This window comes from Numenius arquata, chromosome 23 (assembly GCF_964106895.1).
Source record: "Numenius arquata chromosome 23, bNumArq3.hap1.1, whole genome shotgun sequence".
NCBI lineage: Eukaryota > Metazoa > Chordata > Aves > Charadriiformes > Scolopacidae > Numenius > Numenius arquata.
In genome coordinates this window covers 1,743,599-1,762,272 of record NC_133598.1, presented here as the reverse complement: position 1 = coordinate 1,762,272, position 18,674 = coordinate 1,743,599, and positions in this window count along the sequence as shown.

Below are 18,674 nucleotides of genomic sequence, written 5' to 3'. Positions count from 1 at the left end.
TGGACAGAAGAAATGAAGGAATTGTAGGGAGGGGCATGGATTTCTCCTTCCCCTAAGCCCAGAAGGTCCCTACTAACAGCAACTAAGCTTTTGCAGGGCCATGACTAGCCCACAGCTCACAAGTCAGACAAGATCCAGCCTCTCTCCATAGAAGACATTCTTTCCCCTTCCCTTTCCCATGTTAAAAAGCCCCATGGCCCAGCATAGGACAGAGCATGTGCTGAGAAATCCTGGAGGAGGTGTATGAGAAAGAGGTTCAGACCCACCTTGTTCTCAAGGAGATGGAAGTGGAGAGGAGCGAATGAGAGAGTGAGGAGAAGGTCTCACTTTTATACTGCTCCTGCACCGCCCCAGGCCCGCAGTCACTGCACACGGGCAGTAATTTTCCCACAGACTCACCTCCAAAGCAAAATATCCTCCCTAATGGCACAGGTTGTGTTTTGGTTTCTGTCAACACTGCCATCACATTTCCTCATTTCTTTCATGCTTGTTTTGTCATGCAATTACCTTTCATGTACTGAGATGAGAGGCCCTAGGACATCCCGGGCAGGGTGGTGTCATTCCAGGCAGATGATTCCTCCTAAGTGCTATTGGGGTCCCGTGCAGGCAGGGGATATTGGCTTGTGTCAGTGAAGCGTGATTGTTTGCACCTCCCTTTGCAGGAGGAAGCGCAGCTGTGGCCTGCACTGCACATGTCATCAGGGCACCTAATGACTCTTCTTTCTTAAGGATGTGCCATGTGCTTCTCTCTCCTCCCTTTATCTCTGCACACAGTAACCGCTGTACTAATGGTTTCACTTTCTTTCTCTTGATACCCTTTTCTCTGGGGAGAACATTCCCCAGGCAGGCTGAGTATGCAGGGCTGGGATTTGGAAAGCCAAAGCCCACCAGAGGTTGAATCAGAGAAATCAACTGGATGGAAACGAGAAGGTCTTCTTCCAAATTGGTCAGCAGCAAAAACAAGGCTTGTTCAAAGGAAGCCCCAGCATGGAGTGGGGAGATTCACTGGGGACAAGTGTTACAGGAAACGCAGAGGTGTCCAGGGGTTGTTGGGCTTGGTCTTCACTGGCAGGATTTGCTGTCGAGAGATCAGGCTCCTGACATTCCCTTTGAAAGTCCCAGCAGTCAGGGAATGCGCCTGAGCACTGGAAGAAAGGAAATGGGCCTCCTGTCTTCAGGAAGGGCATGAAGGAGGAACCCAGGGAGGACAGGCAAGTCAGCCTCACTTCAAGCCTTGGGAAGGTGATGGAGCAAATCATCCTGTAGGTCCTTTCCCAGGATGAAAGGACAAGAAGGTGATTGTGAGTGTCAGCACGGATTTGTTGAGAGGAAAGCAGGCCTGACCAAACTCATAGCTTCCTTTGATGATGTACCTGCCTGATGTGCCTGGTGGGTGAGGCCAGTGCAGCAAATGTTGTTAATCTCATCTAAACAATGCTTTTGATTGTGTCTGCTGTGACAATTGTTATGACCAACTGAGAAAATACAGGCTAGGGAAGAGGGCAGTGCAGAGGATGGAAATTTGTCATGGCTGCTCATCTCCAAGGGTTGTGAGTAGTGGCATGAATTCCAGTTGGTGGCCACTGACTCCTGGTGCCTTGTAGGGGTCCAGGCTGGGGCCAAGAGTGTTTAACCCCTTTATGAAAAGTCCTGCAATTGGGAAGAAGAGCCTCCTTCACCAGTACAGTCTATGGTCAGTAGGTTTCCAAATAGCTTCGCATTAGAGTACATGGGTCCTGGAGGGCACCATCACATTGTCCACATCCATATGGAAATCATAGAATCATAGAATCATAGAATTGTCTAGGTTGGAAGGGCCATTTAAGATCATCTAGTCCAACCATCAACCTAACTCTGATAAAAAAATACCAAACAAAAAAAACCCCAAAAAACCCCCACATTACTGAACCATGTCTCTAAGCACTATGTCAACCCATCTTTTAAATACCTCCAGGGATGGTGCCTCAACCACTTCCCTGGGCAGTCCATTCCAAGGCTTAATAACCCTTTCAGTGTAATAATTTTTCCTAATATCTAATCTAAACCTCCCCTGGCACCAACTTGAGGCCATTTCCTCTTGTCCTATCACCTGTGACATGGGAGAAGAGACTGACCCCCATCTCTCTACACCCTCCTTTCAGGTAGCTGTAGAGAACGATAATGTCTCCCCTCAGCCTCATTTTCTCTAGGCTGAACACCCCCAGCTCCCTCAGCCGCTCCTCATAAGATTTGTGCTCCAGACCCCTCAACCAGCTTCATTGCCCTTCCCTGGACCTGCTCCAGCACCTCAATGTCTCTTTTGTGGTAAGAGGCCCAAAACTGGACACAGTACTCAAGGTGGGTCCTCACCAGTGCCGAGTACAGGGGGATGATCATCTCCCGAGTCCTACTCACCATGCTGTTCCTGATACAGGCCAGGATGCTGTTGGCCTTCTTGGCCACCTGGGTACACTGCTGGCTCATGTTCAGCCGACAGTCGATCAACACCCCCAGGTCCTTTTCTGCCAGGCAGAACCCAAGAACCAGAACCAGACCCAAGAAAAGGTATTTGACAGCGTCATGGCCTGCATTAGGAAGGTGTTTGCTATCAGATTGCAGAAGTTAGAAGCACAGAATCACAATAGTTTTGATTGGAAGAGACCTTTAAAGGTCTTCTAGTCCTACCCCCCTGAAATGAGCAGGGAAATCTTCAACTAGATCATGTGCTCAGAGCCCCATCCAAACTGACCTTGAATGTATCCAGACATGGGGTGTCTACCACCTCTCTGGGCAACCTGTGCCAGTGCTTTGCCACCCTCATCATCAAAAGTTTCTCTCTTATATCTAGTCTGAATCTTATAATTTAAACCCATTACCCCTTGTCCTATCGCAACAGGCCCTGTTAAAAATTTTGTCCCCATCTTTCCTTAAAACCCCCTTTAAGTACTGGAAGGCCAAAATAAGGTCTCCCCAGTGCCTTCTCTTCTCCAGGCTGAACAATCCCAACTCTTTCTGCCTGTCCTCATAGGAGAGGTGTTCCAACCCTCTGATCATTTTTTGTGGCCCTCCTCTGGACAAAATCCATCAGGTCTATGTCTTTCCTGTGAGGACTACAGAGATGGACACAGTAGTCCAGGTGGTTCTCACCAAAGCAGAGTAGAGGGAAAAATCACTTCCCTCGACCTGCTGGCCATGCTTCTTTTGATGCAGCCCAGGATATGGTTGGCCTTCTGGGCTGTGAGCACATGTTGTCAGACTATGTCCAGCTTCTTAACCACCAGTACCTCCAAGTCCTTCTTGGCAGGGGTGGTCTCAATCTCTTCATCCCCCAGCCTATATTGCTACTGGAGTTGCCCTGAAACCACTGCAGGCACCTGCACTTGGTCTTATTTAACCTCATGAGGTTCACACTGGCCCAGTTTTTGAGCTTATACAGTTGATAGCTCTTCTTGCCTCAACGCTCCTAAGACCATAACTGCCATGAACAGTGTCCAGTTTGTGTCTCCTCAGTATGAGAGAGGCACAACCATACTGGTGTGAGTACAGCAAAGGGCCACAGATCCCATGAAGCGATGAGACCCCCTCAGGCAGGAGGGACTGCAAGAGCTGGGGTTGTTCACCCTGTAGGATAGAAGGCCCCAGGGAATACCTCATAGACACAGGTGAAAGGGCTGATGGGAGGGAGTGGAGATCAGAGAGCCAGACTGTCCTGAGTCCGAACCAGTGAAGGGGCAAGGCACATATTGAAATATGGGAAATTGCATGAAAACATGAGAAAAGACTTTGTTAGTATGGGGGTGATCAAACACCGGCTGGAGCTGTCTGGCCAGGTTGTGGCTTCTCCATCCTTGTAGGTATTCAGAGCTTGACAGGACTAGGCCTTGAGCCTCCTACAAAGGCTGATGGTGCTTTGAGCAGGGACAGTTGGACTAGACAATCTCCAGAGGTCCCTTCCAACCTCAAGTATCCTGTGATCCTGTCATGAGGCAAAAGACGGGTGTTGCACAGCTGCCCCTAAGAAGAAAGAACTGGTTGGGAATGTTGGAATCAAAGGCATCCTTGACTGTCACACTTGAGAAATAGACAGTTCAACACCTGAAGACCGGAAGGAAAGTGAGTACCAGAGTACAGCCCTTGGATTTCAGGCATGCTGAGTTCGGCCTGTTCAGGCAACTGGTAGGAAAGGTAGCTGTGAACCAGAAAGGAGCTCAGAAACGCTGGCAGAGTCTTAGGCACCTCATGGTCCAAGAGCAAGAAGGGTTCACACCAATATTCATGAAGATAAGGAGGCGTCTCAGTAGACTGGCTTTGGCTAAGTGGGGTACTCAAGGTGGAGCACTAGCATGGGAAGGCAGCATCCTGGAGGTGGAAGAAGCAATGAGCTGCAAAGGAGGAATACGGAAATAATTCCAAGGCATGTTGGGATGCTGGTAGGAAACCAAAGCTCAGATTGTGTCAAGTCTTAAAAGGGGCAGAAAGAGCAAAACCAAGAACAGCATCTACCCCTATAAGAGTAGCCAAAGACTGATGGAGGAAAATGTGGGCCCACTGCTGACTGGGGCATCTGATTTCCTGAAGGGCAGACAGAGAACAGGGTGGGAGGTGTAAAAGCCTTCTCCCTCTCAGTCTACAACTAGAAGATCTCCACGGCTGAATTGCCCTCTGAAACAGTTGAAGGAAGGATGGGGAGGCCTCCCAGCAGTGGGTGGATATCAAATCAAGGACTGCCTGAAGAAAAGTTGGTCTGTACAAGCCAGTTCATGTTCTCTTAGACAGGGCTGCAATAAAGGGATACCTAGATGTTCTGCAAGATGGGGCTACTACAGGAGCCACAAGACATGAAAAAGGACAAATGGCAAGTCCCGCACTGAGAGAGGAAGAAACTCCTCCAGGTAGGTCTGCCCCCTGGGGAAGGGGTAGCCTTGGTGAGAGACTTGGAGGGTGGAAGGGAATGGACACAGGCTTCATCTTCCTCGTCTAAGAGATGAGGATGTGGTAAGGAGCTCTCCTGAATGCTCTGTGGAGGGAAAGAAAAGCTTGCAGAAAATATCTCCCCATCAGAATCACAGAATCACAGAATCTTAGTGGTTGGAAGGGACCTTTGAGATCATCGAGTCCAACCACATAAAAAAAAAACCAAAAAACCACACAAACAAACAAACACACACAACACACAAAACCAAACAAACAACACCCCCCCCAAAAACAAACAAACAAACAAACAAAAAAACCAACCAAACAAAAAAGCACCCACCAACTAAACCCCACACCCACGACCTCACACACAACACCCCACCACAAACCAACAATCCCAGGCACTAGAGCATGCCCTGAAGTGCCATGTCTACACGTTTCTTAAATACCTCCAGGGATGGTGACTCCACCACCTCCCTGGGCAGGCTGTTCCAGTGCTTGACCACTCTTTCAGTAAAGTAATTCTTCCTAATATCTAATCTAAACCTCCCTTGCCGCAGCTTCATACCATTTCCTCTGGTCCTGTCGTTATTCCCTTGGGAGAAGAGGCCAACCCCCGCCTCTCTACAGTTTCCTTTCAGGTAGTTGTAGAGGGCAATGAGGTCTCCCCTCAGCCTCCTCTTCTCCAAACTAAACATGCCCAGTTCCCTCAGCCTCTCCTCATAGGACTTGTTCTCCAGACCCCTCACCAGCTTGGTGGCTCTCCTCTGGACACGCTCCAGCACTTCAATGTCTTTCCTGTAGTGAGGGGCCCAAAACTGAACACAGTACTCGAGGTGAGGCCTCACCAGTGCCGAGTACAGAGGCACGATGACTTCCCTGCTCCTGCTGGCCACACTGTTCCTGATACAGGCCAGGATGCCGTTGGCCTTCTTGGCCACCTGGGCACACTGCTGGCTCATGTTAAGCCGGCTGTCCACTAACACTCCCAGGTCCTTTTCTGCCAGGCAGCTTTCCAGCCACTCTTCCCCAAGCCTGTAGCGTTGCTTGGGGTTGTTGTGACCAAAATGCAGGACCCGGCACTTGGCCTTATTAAACCTCATCCCATTGGCCTTGGCCCATTGGTCCAATCTCTCCAGGTCCCTCTGGAGATTCTTCCAAGGATTCTTCCTTGGATTTAGGCAATATGTCTTTCCTGGCATTAAGGTTTCAGCACAACTCCCAACCCATGCCCCAAAGGACTCCTGAGTGTGACCACAACCCAGCACCATGGGAGAGGCAAGGAAACTTGCCCCAGTTGCCCATCGAGTGAAGGCTGTAAGGAACCAGAGCACAAAACCAGGTCTCAGACTACTTCAAAAAGGTGATGCGCTTCCCTGCCCTGCAGGCACGGAGGCAGCTGAGACGTGTCCCAGGAGGGCAAGGGAATGCCTTCAGTAGGCAAGCTTCCTGGGACAGACTCTCCCTACCCACGGCGAGTCACACTCTAATTGTGGATTGGCCGTGTGTCAGCCTCTTGGTGTGAGGCCAAGCCAGGAGGGCGTGCTGTCTATAGGCCCATGTCCCGCGCAGGGTTGAATTCCCCTGTGGCCAGGGCAGCTCCATCCATGCCCAGGGAAAGCCATGTGTGAGCACTGGGCTGTGCCCGAGTACACAGCTCCAGGCAGCCCCAATGGCCATTGCCCTCAGAAGGCGACACTGAAACAGCTTGGGTTGGTCACAGGACAGTCAGCGTGTTTTGGAAAAGTGTCTCCTGCATGCCAGGGTCCGTAGCGTGTGGCCAAAGTGCTTGTTGGTGTGAGGAGAGTGGGAGGAAGAAGGCGCTCTCCTGAGCCACAGCACACCCTTCTGGTCGAGAGGAGGGACCCGACTGCCCGGGGCTTGCTGAGGAATCACAGGGTTCAGGCGGGCAATGTTTTCCCTCCACAAGCCTGCTGAGGGCATTGGTTGGGGACCTCCAGGAACTGCCACGAGAGCACCAAAGAAATCAGTGTTTTCCGAGAAGGAGAAGCTTTCCGCGGGCAAAGGCATTTGAAACCAGAGACGCAGCCCACCTGCCTATAGAGGCAATGACCAGTAACTGCTGGAGTGAGCGGGGAGGCCAGCAGGGAGGGAGAAGGATGCAGCACATCTTCAGTCACAGAATCCTTTGGGCATGCAGGAGAGGACTGCACTGGTGGGAAGACGTGACCCTTCTTGCACAGGGGGTTGAATACAACGTCAGCAGATTTCCCCAGACTCGTGTTCTCCGTCTGCGCAGAAACACACAGCACCTGTAGGGACATCTTCTGCCTGTGCTGACACGGTTCTGCTCAGGAAATCCTTGGGTCTCTCAACCTATATACTTGAAAAGATCCTCCGAGGCCCAATGGTCATGTCAGAAATGAGGAAATGAAATGATAGCATTGACGGAAACCGAAGCACAACCTGTGCCAATAGGTAGGATATTTTGCTTTGGAGGTGAGTCTGTTGGAAAATTACCGCCCGCGTGCAGTGACTGCGGGCCTGGGGCGGTGCAGGAGCAGTATAAAAGCGAGCCCTTCTCCTCACTCTCTCATCCACTCTTCTTACCTCCATCCTCTTAGGAAGAAGGTGAGTCTGAAGCTCTTTCTTGTCTTCCTCAGCCTATACCCGCCCCTTATCTTATGCTGGGTCTTGGAGCTGCTTGCCTTGGGAGATGGAAGGGGCCGGTCAGTGAGGAATGGGAGAGGCTGGGGCTTTGCTGTCATGTGTCTTGAGCTATGAAAAAGGTGGGGACCTGCTTGGGCATGATTACTCTTGGTCGGGGTATTTTGGGCTGAGGGACAGGTTTTCCCTCGCTATGGGGTGACAGGCTGCTCTTTAACCACCTCTCCGGCTTTACATTCCCCTGCCCTCTCTCTCCCAGGTGCACCTCCAGCTCCAAGACATGTCCTGCTACAGCCCCTGCCTGCCCTGCCGGCCGTGCCAGCCCTGTGGCCCGACCCCACTGGCCAACAGCTGCAACGAGCCCTGTGTCATGCAGTGCCAGGACTCCACCGTCACCATCCAGCCCTCCCCCGTGGTGGTGACCCTGCCCGGACCCATCCTCAGCTCCTTCCCTCAGAGCACCGCCGTGGGATCCTCCAGCTCCGCTGCCGTTGGCAGCATCCTCAGCTCTTCAGGGGTGCCCATCTCCTCTGGGGGCTTTGGCCTCTCCGGCTTGGGCAGCCGCTACTGCGGCACCAGGTGCCTCCCCTGCTAAATCTACTGGCGATGGCCCTGGAAAAAGCTCCCCGGAACCCATAAGATGATATTGGACAGGGGAAGGAGCGTTGGGTTGTTGCTTTCAGAGGGGGTGACCAACCCCAGCACCCCTTGCAGAATGACGGCTCCAGCCTGGGCTCTCAGAAAGCACGGCCCGTGCCTGCCCTTCCCCTCTTCCACTCTCTCCTTTCCCTCCCGTGTCCTTGTTCTCTTGTGCTCCCCTGGGCTGTGAGCCCCACAAAGCCAACCTGGGGAGGACCTGCTGGCCCGCCTCCCTCTGTGGGGCAGGCACATGGACATCTGTCTGGACCTCTGCCGCAGCCTTGAGGCACAGACTCCTGTCTGCTTCTCTTTCTCTCTGTTCTGGTAGCTCCACTCAGAGCGACCACGTTTCCCATTTTTTTGACTCATTAAAGTTCTACAGCATCCCAGCCTATGCCTCTGAGTCATCCTTTTCCTTGGAAACCCTCTACAAAGACTCAAAGGGAGAGAGGTGTTGCTCAGGGGTTTTTCTGGGAAGGGGCTGTTGGGGATGGTTGTGCAGTGATTGGTTACAGCATTGTGTGAGTTCTTCCTAGGATGGGCCTAAGTTTGACCCTATTAGCCCTCCTACTGGTTCTTTGTAGTTGTTGGAAGAATGATGTTGATGACACATAAATATTTTGAGTTTTGCTGGGCATGACAGCAGACCCAGACTGATCAAAGGGTTATTACGTATCATCTGACTTCATGGTCAGCAATAAATGCTAAGGGTAAGGAGGAGGCGGGAGGGAGCAGGGGCATTATTGAGGCGTTTGTCTTCCAAAGCAAGTGCTAACCGTATGGTGACCCTGCTTCCTAGGAGTGGGGCTGGACCTCACCTCCCAATGGCAAAGTAGAGAATAAATTTTGTTTGGTGTGCTTTTCTTCCACCTGGCTTCCTTGCTTTTCTTCATTAAACTGCCTTTATCTCAGCCCACAATTTTTTTAATCTCATTTTTTCCCTCCTTACTTCTTAGGGAGGGAGAGTGACAGAGTGCCTTGGTGGGCACTGGAGGCCAGGCAAGGTCAACTCAGCCCAGTCTTTTTGGTGCTCAGTATGAGGCTCAAGAGAATGGCAGTTTTGAGATGAGCATGCTATAGCTGTAATAGTCACTGATTGAAAGGCCTCTGTGCGGGTCCCACAGTTTTCCTGCTACACTGTTGATCTCTCTGTTTGTTTGAACGTGGAATACGTTAACAGAATGTGCGCTGGCATTGAGGCCCTTCGTGTGCTGGGGGAGGTGTCTGGTGGAGAGGATGAGGGAACCTCCCTCCTCCCGTACGGGGCTGGTGTGTGTTGTTTCGTGGCCCAGGCTCCTGAGGCCCTTGCGTACTCTTCCGTGAGGTGTTTCATACTCCTAATTAACACTGTTGGCCTGTTGTGGGGTTTGTGGAATCTGACGTCATGCTGGCGTAAGAGGAGACAACTTTTGGGTGCGTTGACAGTGAAAGATGCCTTGAGGTAGCCAGACCCTGGTTGGCAGCTTCCTGAAAACCAGCTGCTTTTAGCACAGTGTTGGGGCTTGACGTGTGCCTACGGCGCCACGATTCCGTACTATCAGAATGCGGTGACTGGCCTGGGGATCCAAACTACATCTAAGAACACGGTAGTTGAGGCAGAGACGCAAACCTCATATGAGGCAACCTTGGTTGAGATAGGGACCCAAACTCCACCTGCGGTGATCACCCCAACGGTCAAAAAGAAATAGTGGAGCAGGAGGTGAACGGGTCCAGAAAAATTGGTTTGTACGGAAGTGAGGAGGAGGAGGAAGAGTGTGTTTGGGAAGCTGGTCCTTCAGAAGGAATGGGAGGGAGAAGCAAGAGAAATCACTTCAGAGACAGAAGGTACTCATTCCCTGGCCTCAAGAGAACTTTGAGACGTGTGGAAAGATTACCGGCACCAGCAAGGGAAGTGGATTAGTGCCTGGCAACTCCGATGCTGGGAAAGCGGGGCCATCAGTCAGGAACTGGAAGGTATGGAAGCGCAACACCTGGGATCCCTCCCTAAGGACCAGGGAGTTGACAGAGGAATTGGAAAAGAGGGAGTGAATGGCAGCCTCTGGAGGCATCTCCCGTCAAGTGCGAGGGCCTGATATCCATTGGAGGAAGAGCGTCGTCCTGCCTCTGAAATTGTGAAGAAAATCTCTCTGCCTCTTCCCACAGGCCAACACATCAGCTATGGGGGGCAACCCATGGAGCCGGTCCCCTCCCACTGTGGTCAGCTGGAAGGGAAGACCCAGGACCATGCTGCATGGCCCTCTCTGGTTCTTCCCGCGTGACCAGGGGAAGTGGGATGGCAGAAGCTGCCAAGGAGGGGCTGTGCAAGAAAGCTGTCAGTTTAGTTGCAGCTTAAATTGCCCCATCCTGTGGGGCAAGAAAGTAGAAGAAGTGTTACAGAAGGGCAAACGCATAATTGTGATTCTTCTGAAAGGTGAATTGAGTACCAAAAGAATCAAGGTCAAAGGAGCTGCACAGGAGATGTGGCTCTTGAGAGTAAAATGGCAGGCTGAACGTTCTTACGTCCATACGGATCAGATGCTCACTGTATCCCCACCAATCCGGCAGCAAGGAAGACACTGCAGCAGCAATGGGGAGGAGAGTGCTGCTCTGGGTGCGTGTGGCACAGGGAGAGCCTTCACCATTCCGAAAAGGTGGGGAGTGTGGGACACAGTGCAGTGGGACCCCTTGGGGCACTGTCACTTTCAGGTGAGGAAGCCACCCATGACTGCACCAGAGACTCTGTCCATCAGACCCAGCGTTATTGATCCTTTGCCCCCACGTGCCTTCTGAGCCTCAGTGCGTGTGCCGTGGAAGGGGAGCGTGGCGGCTGCTGACGGTGGTTGAGGAGCCTGGGCTGCGGGAAGCCCTGGGAGGGCATCAGCCCTTCAGGCTCCTATGAAGTAGTCCTCTGGGGAGAATAAGAGAGAGGGAAAGGTGGCCTGCGATTCCTCTTGTCTTTGCTGGTGCTGTGCTGGGGTAGGAGGCTCAAGCAGGAAATGACCCTCAAAAGGGAGACCAAAACTGATGAAAGATCTGTGACGTGCCATATAACATCACGCTCAACAATAAAGCTGTGAGTAGAGGTCTGATCAGCAGGTGGCTTGGTAGCAACCAGCCATATCTCCCCACATATCCTTCAGCCCCTGACAAACAGCAGCTTAAAAGTAAGCCAGAGGAAGGTGCTTTTCTGGTAACCCCATCAAAACAGGTGCGACTCTCAGCACTGTTCCAGACACCGAGACTGTCATCAAAACCCTGGCCTATACGAGCAGGATTATAACCAGGAGATAAGGTGAGTGATGATGCCACTCTGCTCAGCACTCATCTGATGGCATCTAGCACCCTGCTCTAATGGAAGAATTTGACCAAGCGGCGTGAGTTCAGCAGAGGGTGGGCAGGATGGTGAGAGGGCTGGAGCACTTACGCCGGGAGGAGGGGCTGAGGGCACAAGGGTTGCAGAGCATGGAGAAGGGAATGCTTTTGTGGGAGACCTAAAATAATCTCTGGAGTAGTTATGGTCCTTGAACTGTGTCGGGTCATCTGTCCAGCCCCAGATATTCAAGGCTGTTTCAAAAGCAAAAGGTTACCCAGCTGATGCATGAATGTGAATACTCAAAGCAAGCCTGCGTTGACAGTCTCTGCAGAGCCATCCCCTACAGCCCCTTTCCAGAACAACCCCTGAGCAACATCTCTCTTCTTGGGCGTCTTGAGAGAGCATCTCAAGGGGAAAGGATGACACAGAGGCATGGGCTGGGATGCAGTAGAACTTTATTGAGTCAAAAGAGAGAGAGAAGGTTTCCCTGAGTGGAGGCCACAGAGCAGGGAGCACGAGGGGCAGAAGGGAGTCTGTGTCCCACTGCTGTGGCGGAAATCACACCGGGTGTCCATGTGCCTGCCCCACAGAGGGAGTGGGGCCGGCAGGTCCTCCCCAGGTTGGTTTTGTGGGGCTCAGAGCCCAGGGGAGCACAAGAGAACAAGGACACGGGAGGGAAAGGAGAGAGTGGAAGAGGGGAAGGGCAGGCGTGGGCCATGCTTTCTGAGAGCCCAGGCTGGAGCCGTCATTCTGCAAGGGGTGCTGGGTTGCTCAGACCCCCAGAAAGCAACAATACCATGTTCCATTCCTAGTCCAGTACCATCCTCTGGGTGCCTTCCTGGGGGTATTCCCTGGGGATCTTCCCCAGGGCCATCTCCCGCAGCTTTAGCAGGGGAGGCACCTGGTGCCGCAGTAGCGGCTGCTCAAGCCAGAGAGGCCAAAGCCCCCAGAGGAGATGGGCACCCCTGAAGAGCTGAGGATGCTGCCAACGGCAGCGGAGGTGGAGGATCCCACGGCGGTGCTCTGAGGGAAGGAGCTGAGGATGGGTCCGGGCAGGGTCACCGTCACAGGGGAGGGCTGGATGACGACGGAGGAGTCCTGGCACTGCCTGACACAGGGCTCGTTGCAGCTGTTGGCCAGTGGGGTCGGGCCGCAGGGCTGGCATGGCCGGCAAGGCAGGCAGGGGCTGTAGCAGGACATGTCTTGTGGCTGCAGGTGCACCTGGGAGAGAGGACAGGGGGAAGCAGAGCATGAGGGCTGGCCAAGGATCGTCCTGTCAGCCCACCGCAAGGGAGCCGAGGCCTGAGTTGGACATGAGAGATGGAAGCTGGGCAGGGAGGCCCATGTGTTTCTCATTCCCCTTGGCCAGAAAGATGCCTCCGAAGAGTGACCAAAGCCAGGCACCAGCTAATCAGTAGCTCACCACATACCTACCTCTCTCCACGGCACACATTCCTCCCCCTTCCCTGTCCCATAATAAGTAGCCCCATGACCCAGCACAAGACAGGAGATGTGCTGAGAAATCCCAGAGGAGGACAAGGGAGAAGAGAGAGCAGTTCAGACTCACCTTGTTCCCAAGAGGATGGAGGTGAGAAGAGGGGATGAGAGAGTGAGGAGAAGGGACCGCTTTTATACCGCTCCTGCACCGCCCCAGGCCCACAGTCGCTCTACATGAGTGGTAATTTTCCAACAGACTCACCTCCAAAGCAAAATATCTTACCTAATGGCACAGATTTCTGGCAACACTGCCATTTCATTTCCTCATTTCTGACACGCTTGGTCTGCCATGCATGCGCCCTCCATGTGCCAGGATGAGAGGCTCAAGGATATCCTGAGCAGGGCCGTGTCAGTTTGGGTAGTAGATGCGTCCACAAATGCTGTTGGGGTCCCGCTCAGGCAGGGGATGTTGGCTTGCGTCAGTGAAGTGGGATTGTTTGCAACTCCCTTTTGCAGGAGGAAGCCCAGCTGTGGCCTGCACTGCACATGTCATTAGAGCACCCAAACACTTCTCCTCCTCAAGTACCCGCCACGTGCTTCTCTTTCCTCCCTCTCAGCTCAGTCTAACGGACGCTAGCTGTGTGATCTCTATGCAGCCAGGAGATGTCTTTCTCTTGATACCCTTTCCTCTGGGGAGAATGTTGGCCAGGCTGAGTCTGCTGAGTTGGGGTTAGGAAAGCCAAAGCCCACCTAGCATTGAATCAGGGGAATCACGTGGCGGGCAATAAGGTGGTCTTCCAGGTTGTTCACCCTGGAGGAGAGAAGGCCTGTTTCCTAGCAATGGGTAAAAGGGCTGACGGGAGGGAGTGGAGATCACAGGGGCAGACTGTCCTGAGTCCGCTCCGGTGAAGGGACAAGAGGTAAAAGGGCACATATGGAAATATGGGAAATTGCATGAAAACATAAGGAAAGACTTTGTTAGTGTGAGAGCGGGCAAGCACCGGTTGGGTTTGCCTGGACAGGTTATGAATCCTCCATCCTTGTAGGTATTTGGAGCTTGAAAGGACGTGTCCCTGAGCCTCCTCCAAAGACCGACCGCTTTGAGCAGTGGGATTGGACTAGACGATCCTGCAACTTTTTCATGGGAAAAGACGGGTGCTGCACAGCTGCCCCTGAGAATCACAGAATCACAGAATCACAGAGGTTGGAAGGGACCTTTTAAGATCATCTAGTCCAACCAATGAAAAAAAACAAACAAAAAAAAAAACAACAAACAAACAAACAAAAAAAACACAACACAAAAAACCAAAAACAAAACCACCACACACGCAACCCACACACACACCACCACACCACCCAACACTAATCCATATTCCCAAGCACTATGTCAACTCCTCTCTTGAATACCTCCAGGGATGGTGCCTCAACCACCTCCCTGGGCAGCCCATTCCAATGCCTGACAACCCTTTCAGTAAAGAAATATTTCCTAATATCTAACCTGAACTTCCCCTGGCGCAACTTGAGGCCATTGCCTCTTGTCCTATCATCTGTAACTTGGGAGAAGAGACTGACCCCCGCCTCTCTACAGCCTCCTTTCAGGTACTTGTAGAGAGCAATAAGGTCTCCCCTCAGTCTCCTCTTCCCCAGACTGAACAACCCCAGCTCCCTCAGCCTCTCTTCGTAAGACTTGTGCTCCAGACCCCTCACCAGCTTCGTTGCCCTTCTCTGGACCTGCTCCAGCACCTCAATGTCTTTCCTGTGGTAGGGGGCCCAAAACTGGACGCAGTACTTGAGGTGGGGTCTCACCAGTGCCGAGTACAGGGGGACGATCACCTCTCGGGTCCTACTCACTACACTGTTCTTGATACAGGCCAGGATGCTGTTGGCCTTTTTGGCCACCTGGGCACACTGCCGGCTCATGTTCAGCCTGCTGTCGACCAACACCCCCAGGTCCTTTTCTGCCAGGCAGCTCTCCAGCCATTCTTCCCCAAGCCTGTAGCGCTGCTTGGGGTTGCTGTGACCCAAGTGCAGGACCCGGCACTTGGCCTTATTGAACCTCATCCCGTTGGTCTCAGCCCATCGATCCAGCCTGTCTAGATCCCTCTGCAAAGCCTCTCTACCCTCCAGCAGATCAACACTGCCACCCAGCTTGGTGTCGTCTGCAAATTTGCTGAGGGTGCTTTCGATCCCCTCGTCCAGATCATTGATAAAGATGTTGAAGAGAGCCGGCCCCAGTACCGAGCCCTGTGGGACACCACTCGTGACCGGTCGCCAACTGGACTTCATTCCATTCACCACCACTCTCTGGGCCCGGCCCTCCAGCCAGTTTTTAACCCAGCGGAGAGTATACCCATCTAAGCCATGAGCATCCAGTTTCTCCAGCAGGATACTGTGGGACACTGTATCAAAGGCCTTGCTAAAGTCTAGGTAGATAACATCCACAGCCTTTCCTTCATCCACCAAGCGAGTCACTTTGTCATAGAAGGAGATCAGGTTTGTCAAGCAGGACCTGCCCCTTGTGAACCCATGCTGGCTGGGCCTGATCACCTGGGCATCCTTCATGTGTTCCTAAGAAGGAAGACGTGGTTTGGAACTTTGGAGTCCAAGGTAGCCTTGACTGTCACACCCGGGAAACAGAGAGTTCAAACCCTGAAGACCAGAAGGAAAGTGAGTACCAGAGTACAGCCCTTGGACTTCAGGCATGCTGACTTCAGCCTTCAGCTGGTGGGGAAGATGGCACGGAGGCAGCTGTGAACCAGAAAGGAGCTCAGAAACACTGGCAGCGCCTTAGGCAGCTCATTGTCTGAGCGCAAGAAAGGTCCAGACCAATATTCATGAAGATAAGGAGGCGTCTCAGTAGACTGGCTTTGGCTAAGTGGGGTACTCAAGGTGGAGCACTAGCATGGGAAGGCAGCATCCTGGAGGTGGAAGAAGCAATGAGCTGCAAAGGAGGAATTTAGAAACATTTCCTGAGCATGTTGGGATGCTGATAGGAAGCCAAAGCTCAGGTTGCGTTGAGCCTTGCAAGGGGCAGAAAGAGCAACAGATGGACCCAGCAGTGGGTGGGCATCAAATGAAGGCTTGCCTAAGAGAAGTTGACCTGTACAAGGCAGTAGATGTACTTTTGGGCAGCGTTGCAACAAAGCAAGTCCCGAACCAGTGGGAGGACTGGGCTACAGGAGCCTCATGGCACTCAGAAGGAGAAAAGGCAAGTTCAGCACCAGGAAAGGAAGAACCTGTTGCATGAGTATGGACTGCTGACTGAACCGCTCTCTGGTCTTAGAGCCCTCCAACCTCCTCTGGGTAGATGTGCGGGAAGAGGCAGGGTCAGCCTTGGGGAGAGACTTGGAGGGTGGAAGGGAACAGATGCACAGGCCTCATCTTCCTGGCCAAAGAGAGCAGGCTGTGGCGAGGAGCTCTCCGGAATGCTCTGTGAAGGGAAAGAAAGGCTTGCAGAAAACATCTCCCCACCAGCTGGGACTCTTCCTTGGGTCTCAGATGATATGTCTTCTCCCGGTATTAGGGTTTCAGCACACTTCCCTACCCATGCCCCAGAGGGCTCCTGAGCATGACCACAACCCAGCACCGTGGGAGAGGCAAGGAAACCTGCCCCAACTGCCCATCGAGTGAGGGCTGGCAGGATCCTGCTGCCACGTGCCTGAGGATGCTCAGGGAGGGGACGGCAGCAGAAGGGCCCTGGGTACAAAACCAGGTCTCAGACTACATCAAAAAGGTGATGCGCTTCCCTGCCCTGCAGGCACGGAGGCAGCTGAGACGTGTCCCAGGAGGGCAAGGGAATGCCTTCAGTAGGCAAGCTTCCTGGGACAGACTCTCCCTACCCACGGCGAGTCACACTCTAATTGTGGATTGGCCGTGTGTCAGCCTCTTGGTGTGAGGCCAAGCCAGGAGGGCGTGCTGTCTATAGGCCCATGTCCCGCGCAGGGTTGAATTCCCCTGTGGCCAGGGCAGCTCCATCCATGCCCAGGGAAAGCCATGTGTGAGCACTGGGCTGTGCCCGAGTACACAGCTCCAGGCAGCCCCAATGGCCATTGCCCTCAGAAGGACCTTCTTTGCGACACTGAAACAGCTTGGGTTGGTCACAGGACAGTCAGCGTGTTTTGGAAAAGTGTCTCCTGCATGCCAGGGTCCGTAGCGTGTGGCCAAAGTGCTTGTTGGTGTGAGGAGAGTGGGAGGAAGAAGGCGCTCTCCTGAGCCACAGCACACCCTTCTGGTCGAGAGGAGGGACCCGACTGCCCGGGGCTTGCTGAGGAATCACAGGGTTCAGGCGGGCAATGGTTTCCCTCCACAAGCCTGCTGAGGGCATTGGTTGGGGACCTCCAGGAACTGCCACGAGAGCACCAAAGAAATCAGTGTTTTCCGAGAAGGAGAAGCTTTCCGCGGGCAAAGGCATTTGAAACCAGAGACGCAGCCCACCTGCCTATAGAGGCAATGACCAGTAACTGCTGGAGTGAGCGGGGAGGCCGGCAGGGAGGGAGAAGGATGCAGCACATCTTCAGTCACAGAATCCTTTGGGCATGCAGGAGAGGACTGCACTGGTGGGAAGACGTGACCCTTCTTGCACAGGGGGTTGAATACAACGTCAGCAGATTTCCCCAGACTCGTGTTCTCCGTCTGCGCAGAAACACACAGCACCTGTAGGGACATCTTCTGCCTGTGCTGACACGGTTCTGCTCAGGAAATCCTTGGGTCTCTCAACCTATATACTTGAAAAGATCCTCCGAGGCCCAATGGTCATGTCAGAAATGAGGAAATGAAATGATAGCATTGACGGAAACCGAAGCACAACCTGTGCCAATAGGTAGGATATTTTGCTTTGGAGGTGAGTCTGTTGGAAAATTACCGCCCGCGTGCAGTGACTGCGGGCCTGGGGCGGTGCAGGAGCAGTATAAAAGCGAGCCCTTCTCCTCACTCTCTCATCCACTCTTCTTACCTCCATCCTCTTAGGAAGAAGGTGAGTCTGAAGCTCTTTCTTGTCTTCCTCAGCCTATACCTGCCCCTTATCTTATGCTGGGTCTTGGAGCTGCTTGCCTTGGGAGATGGAAGGGGCCGGTCAGTGAGGAATGGGAGAGGCTGGGGCTTTGCTGTCATGTGTCTTGAGCTATGAAAAAGGTGGGGACCTGCTTGGGCATGATTACTCTTGGTCGGGGTATTTTGGGCTGAGGGACAGGTTTTCCCTCGCTATGGGGTGACAGGCTGCTCTTTAACCACCTCTCCGGCTTTACATTCCCCTGCCCTCTCTCTCCCAGGTGCACCTCCAGCTCCAAGACATGTCCTGCTACAGCCCGTGCCTGCCCTGCCGGCCGTGCCAGCCCTGTGGCCCGACCCCACTGGCCAACAGCTGCAACGAGCCCTGTGTCATGCAGTGCCAGGACTCCACCGTCACCATCCAGCCCTCCCCCGTGGTGGTGACCCTGCCCGGACCCATCCTCAGCTCCTTCCCTCAGAGCACCGCCGTGGGATCCTCCAGCTCCGCTGCCGTTGGCAGCATCCTCAGCTCTTCAGGGGTGCCCATCTCCTCTGGGGGCTTTGGCCTCTCCGGCTTGGGCAGCCGCTACTGCGGCACCAGGTGCCTCCCCTGCTAAATCTACTGGCGATGGCCCTGGAAAAAGCTCCCCGGAACCCATAAGATGATATTGGACAGGGGAAGGAGCGTTGGGTTGTTGCTTTCAGAGGGGGTGACCAACCCCAGCACCCCTTGCAGAATGACGGCTCCAGCCTGGGCTCTCAGAAAGCACGGCCCGTGCCTGCCCTTCCCCTCTTCCAC